Source organism: Rana temporaria, chromosome 5 (genome assembly GCF_905171775.1).
Source record: "Rana temporaria chromosome 5, aRanTem1.1, whole genome shotgun sequence".
Taxonomy (NCBI): domain Eukaryota; kingdom Metazoa; phylum Chordata; class Amphibia; order Anura; family Ranidae; genus Rana; species Rana temporaria.
The window spans coordinates 305,586,207-305,592,206 of record NC_053493.1 but is presented as its reverse complement, the minus strand read 5'-3'; positions in this window follow the sequence as shown (position 1 = coordinate 305,592,206).

Sequence of the window (6,000 nt, the reverse complement as noted above, 5' to 3'; positions counted from 1 at the left end):
GAACAAAGTATATTGTAATACTTCTGTTGACAGCCTTATGGATATATGACGTAAATGTATGCTATTCAACAATTGGAAGCATTCTCGCCTTATTAATCAATGACAGGGGTAACATGACAGATTTTATATCCTGCCATTTCGGTCGCCACCTTTTTTGCATAAATATAGCAGCCATTATCATTTGCATAATTATGAATATATTATTAACAACACAGGATACACGTATAGAGGAGATATGCGTTGCTAACTCTTTTCCCTGTCAGGAGCCTAACGCCCCGGGGGTCAGAGACGGGACCTTTTCGGAGGGCCACTGACGTATGTACCCGTCGCAGTTTTTTGTGATGTCACTCTTTAGGTGTGTGCACATTTTTCACTGCATCCGGGTGGAGTTTTTGGGTTGTGTTTTGCACGCCACAGGCTTTTCAACAGGAAAAAAACAGCTGGAGGCAGGATGGTTGCAAAACACTACGGGTTTGTTACCTAACTCTGGGTTTCAAGACCAGTCCACCTCCAGCTGTTGCAAAACTACTACTCCCATCAGCCACGGTCTGTCAGTGCATGCTAAGAATTTTACTTTTGCTGCATCTAGGGTGCCACAGTTTAGAGACCCGTGCATAAAGGCCTGAAAAACGGGGGCCTGCAGAACTTACAATACTAGAAGTGCCAGCATTCCCAGGCATGCTGGAAGTTGTAGTTCTGCAACATCTAAAGGGCAATATGTATTCGAACGTCCTTGGGCCTTGAGGACACTGAAGTCAGGACGTTCGCATACGTCCTATGTCCAAAAAAATGTTAAATTCATTATGCTAAATAACAAGGAAAAGTGCCTAAATACACATTTGCCAACCAGGGTGTCTGCAGCTGTCCAGGCATGCTGGGACTTGTAGTTTTGGAAAAGCAGGAGACACATTTTTTGTGAAATACTAATATCTGATCATATATACTAACTTTTAAACTAGACTGAAATGCAGTTGAAGATAATGAAATAACAGTGGTCGAAATACTTACACAAATCAGCAAATTTTCCTCAGATACAGTGAAATTACTTCCAACCATCTTGCTCTGCGATTGCGTTGCGATCAAAAAGTTGGAAACTGGCAAGGGTCCAGGAAATGGTCGCGTGTTGTTCGCGTGTTGATTGCGCTGCTTGGACCGAGATGGGTCCATATGGCTTCGGCTGTATGGACCACAGTAACTCTTTTCCCTGTCAGGAGCCTAACGCCCCGGGGGGTCAGAGACGGGACCTTTTCGGAGGATCACTGACGTATGTACCCGTCGCAGTTTTTTGTGATGTCACTCTTTAGGTGTGTGCACATTTTTCACTGCATCCGGGTGGAGTTTTTGGGTTGTGTTTTGCACGCCACAGGCTTTTCAACAGGAAAAAAACAGCTGGAGGCAGGATGGTTGCAAAACACTACGGGTTTGTTACCTAACTCTGGGTTTCAAGACCAGTCCACCTCCAGCTGTTGCAAAACTACTACTCCCATCAGCCACGGTCTGTTAGTGCATGCTAAGAATTTTACTTTTGCTGCATCTAGGGTGCCACAGTTTAGAGACCCGTGCATAAAGGCCTGAAAAACGGGGGCCTGCAGAACTTACAATACTAGAAGTGCCAGCATTCCCAGGCATGCTGGAAGTTGTAGTTCTGCAACATCTAAAGGGCAATATGTATTCGAACGTCCTTGGGCCTTGAGGACACTGAAGTCAGGACGTTCGCATACGTCCTATGTCCAAAAAAATGTTAAATTCATTATGCTAAATAACAAGGAAAAGTGCCTAAATACACATTTGCCAACCAGGGTGTCTGCAGCTGTCCAGGCATGCTGGGACTTGTAGTTTTGTAAAAGCAGGAGACACATTTTTTGTGAAATACTAATATCTGATCATATATACTAACTTTTAAACTAGACTAAAATGCAGTTGAAGATGATGAAATAACAGTGGTCAAAATACTTACACAAATCAGCAACTTTTCCTCAGACTTTGTGAAATTGCTTCCCACCATGTTGCTGTGTGATTGCGCTGCGATCATAAGTTGGAAACTGGCAAGGCTCCAGGAAATGGTCGCGTGTTGTTCGCGCAATTGCGCATGCGCGATCGAAAAATCGCAATCGCAATATGTTTTTTGGTTAAAATATCATACATATTCGATTTCAGAGTGCTGCTACAGCAGTTTTCGAAATATCTGCAATCAATTTCGCATTCGCATGTTGCGATATTTCGATAAAATATCAGGAATATTCTGAGCCAATCAGAGCGCTCCTCCAGCATATCTCGAAATTGCGCAATAAATATCGCATTCGCATGTTGCGATATTTCGATAAAATATCACGAATATTCTGAGCCAATCAGAGCGCTCCTCCAGCATATCTCGAAATTCCGCAATAAATATCGCATTCGCATGTTGCGATATTTCGATAAAATATCACGAATATTCTGAGCCAATCAGAGCGCTCCTCCAGCATATCTCGAAATTCCGCAATAAATATCGCATTCGCATGTTGCGATATTTCGATAAAATATCACGAATATTCTGAGCCAATCAGAGCGCTCCTCCAGCATATCTCGAAATTCCGCAATAAATATCGCATTCGCATGTTGCGATATTTCGATAAAATATCACGAATATTCTAAGCCAATCAGAGCGCTCCTACCGCAGTTATTAAAAAAATCGCAATTATTTTCGCATTCGCAATAGCGAAAAATCGCAATCAATTAATTTCGATAAAATATCACGAATATTCGAATTTAGCGAATATATCTCGAATATTCGAATATATATTCGAGATATATCGCGAAATCGAATATGGCATATTCTGCTCAACACTACTGGTGAGGAGGGTACCTCCTAATGTAGTGACATAGGACAGCACTTTTTAAGGGAGCTCTATACTTTTATTACAGCACACAGTGACACGACTCATCTTTAAGTCAGGGGACTGCCTTTAATGTTAAACTTTCATGTGACCGCAGTCTCCACAAGTAGGGTGAGTAGGCCTCGTCCGCATACCGTTTGTGATATATTAATGGTAGGAATTGTTGCACTATACTAAGCTTTCAGTATTTAGTGGAGGCTGATCTAAAATATCCTCATTTAACACCATTTATGCATTCATTAACTAATCATTATATCAAGTGACCCTGTCAAACTCTAAAAAAATCCAGCGGAAGTTCCTTGCAGTAGTAGAGGCAATATACTTGTATCTCTGGTGACCAGTGTTTCTGTCCTCCTCTACGCCTTACATCACTACAGGACATAGCAGGGATGAAGGGGTCGGAAGATAGAGTCCATAGAGGACACAGGCATCCAAAATTCCCAAAAGCTTAAACATTCTTTTAATATAATTTACAGTATATAGTACCTCAATTTATCTTTGTGGTAGCCTTCTTTTATCGACTGCAAATTGGCACCAAAAGAGGCATCACCATTTACTGATCAGACTTAAAGGGACCCCCCATTTTATAGAAAAATTTGACGACCAAAAACATAAATAAGTACAACTACCTACCTCCATGCTGCCTCTTCATCTCCTTTAATCCCTTTTATGGTGCCTCTCTGATGCCCTCACTCCCATACCACCATTTTAAAAATCCTTTCTAGGGTCAGGTCCTAATCAATCCGCATGTGCGAAATGAAGCACATTACATAATACGGCTCCATATTATGCATGCGCATTCACAGTACAACAATACCTCAAAGTCTCACAATATCTCGCAGAATAGGTACAAGATCTCCCTGAAGGCACTAATGACACTGCTTTCTCAAGAGGCATGAGTGCGACCAGGGCTACACCATCAATAGCTTCAAGGAAACAAGGTAGTGGACTCAAGAAAGTAAATTAAGAAATATCAAGTGATTTCAATTATTATTAACTTTGTTAATGTAGCGCTACCCCCTCAGGAGCAGCTGATTGATTTGGGATCGGCGTATTACGTTACCTCTATGTGATGTCTAGGGGTGGAGGTAGTGAGTAGAGCAGTAATTGAATGTCCAGTCTGCAGGTGAAGTTTTCTGAATGCTTTATTTCCTTGGTCCAACATGACCAACATCAACTTGAGGTAGACAGAAAAGGTTGATGAAATAAAGGAACTCTGCAGTATCAGGCTTTGGATAGAGAAAAGCAATCCTGCTATTCTGTAGCTGCATTGATACGTCGCCACTCCAGCCAGAGTGGGTGAAGTGCCTCCGTACAGACCCCTGCCACAGGCCTGGCAGCCGGAGTGTCACTTTAGGTTGCTGGGAGGAACAAGTCTCTGCCACAGACCTGGCTCTGATTGAAGATTGGGGCCTCTGCCACAGGCCTAGTGCAAGATTTACTTTGAACAGCAGAGCAAATCCTCCTAGTAAATTACGTCAGGGTCACCGGTTGACAGTGCAAGTGTACCTGTCACTGTCCGGTCACCAGATCCCTGATGGTTCGTTCAAGCCCTTTTGTATAATCTGCCTCCGGGTTCTCAAGCCGATCCCCCACCGAATAGCATACAGCCTGGGATCTCCTCAGTAGAAGTGGGGACCCAGTAAGTCACTGGGGCCCCTTGGTAGCATCAGTTGCTCCAGGCCAGGAGGACCCAGAGTCTGGAACTCCATGTAGCGCGTGACCCCAGGCCAGGTAGGCCATAATGGTGGGGCCCGCGACGTGCGCAAACCCAAACGGAACCAGGAACCCGTGAAGAACCCAGAACAACGGCCTCCGCCACAGAAATACCCCTCCCCAGCATGCACAGCGAGGCCCAACTCCTCTCATTGGTTGCTGGGAAGAAGTGACTCCGCCTGGATCCCTCTGGCGCCATCTGCCGTCCAGAGATGAGACCATATCTCTGGACGCACAGACTGACCCACAGGACAATCCAGGTTTGGCGACAGCCAAATTTAACACAATTAAGAATGAGAGCAACTTATCTCTCTCATTTTCCCACTAACTTTAGCGTAGTGTCCTTTCTGAAAGTAAAGGGGGCGCTACATTAAAATAATAAACATATGTATCATCCTTCATTAGTTAGGCTGGTAGCTCAAATGTTGTTTGTGGCTTCACTGTAATCAGTGGAGCAGCATTTGATAGTTTTTGTTCTGTTCAGGGTTTCTGAGCTGTGTGTTTGATTTTTCTCATCTGCTTTTGGAAGAAGTTTCCAGAATATAGGGCAGGGAGATTCAAAAAGCTAGCATAAATATTTATCATGCTCCAGCCGATTCCTGGAAGGAGGCATCCAGAAGGTGGCTGGGAAGGTAATAAATGTTTGGGTGGCCTGAGCAGAGTATTCTTTCCTCTACAGGCAAGGTTGCAGTTCTCCTTGGGATGCTACCCCTAAAAGGGAGCTACTGAGACTAGAGATTGCCGTCTGGGCCTCAGCAGGGGCTGGGCTGATGGCCTGGATGAGATTGCTAATTGACTTTTTGCTGGAGGGCACTGTCCTGAGGATCTGGTCTGGACAAGGATCTTTTATCTCCCTCACAAAAGGATATACCTGTGGATGTTGGGTGACATTATGAATAAGCGCTGATGTGGGACTGTAGTGTATGCTGCTCCTGTAGGGATTTTCTACTAGGAAGTCTGAACTCTTATTGATTGCTTAATAGCATAGTATCTTGTGACCCTAAACGCCTCCCCTGTTAAATATATTTAGCAATAAATACTAAAAAGACATCTCCTATATCTGAGCCTTAATCGTCAGTGTGCAGGGCCCTGGTTGACAACCCCCCTTTTTTATAAAAAAAATATATTTTCTTTAAATATATTTTTATTTATATATATATATATATATATATATATATATATATATATATATATATATATATATATATATTTTTTTTTATTATTAAAGGGCTCAGAGGTCCCCAGGGCCTCATGTGGCAAACCCCCTTTTTTTATTAAAGGGCCCAGAGGTCCCCAGGGCCCTGGATGGCAACCCCCCCCCTTTTTTTTGTTATAAATGTTTATTTTTATTGTTTTTATATTTATTTATTTTTTATTAAAGGGCCCAGAGGTTTATTTTTTTTATTAA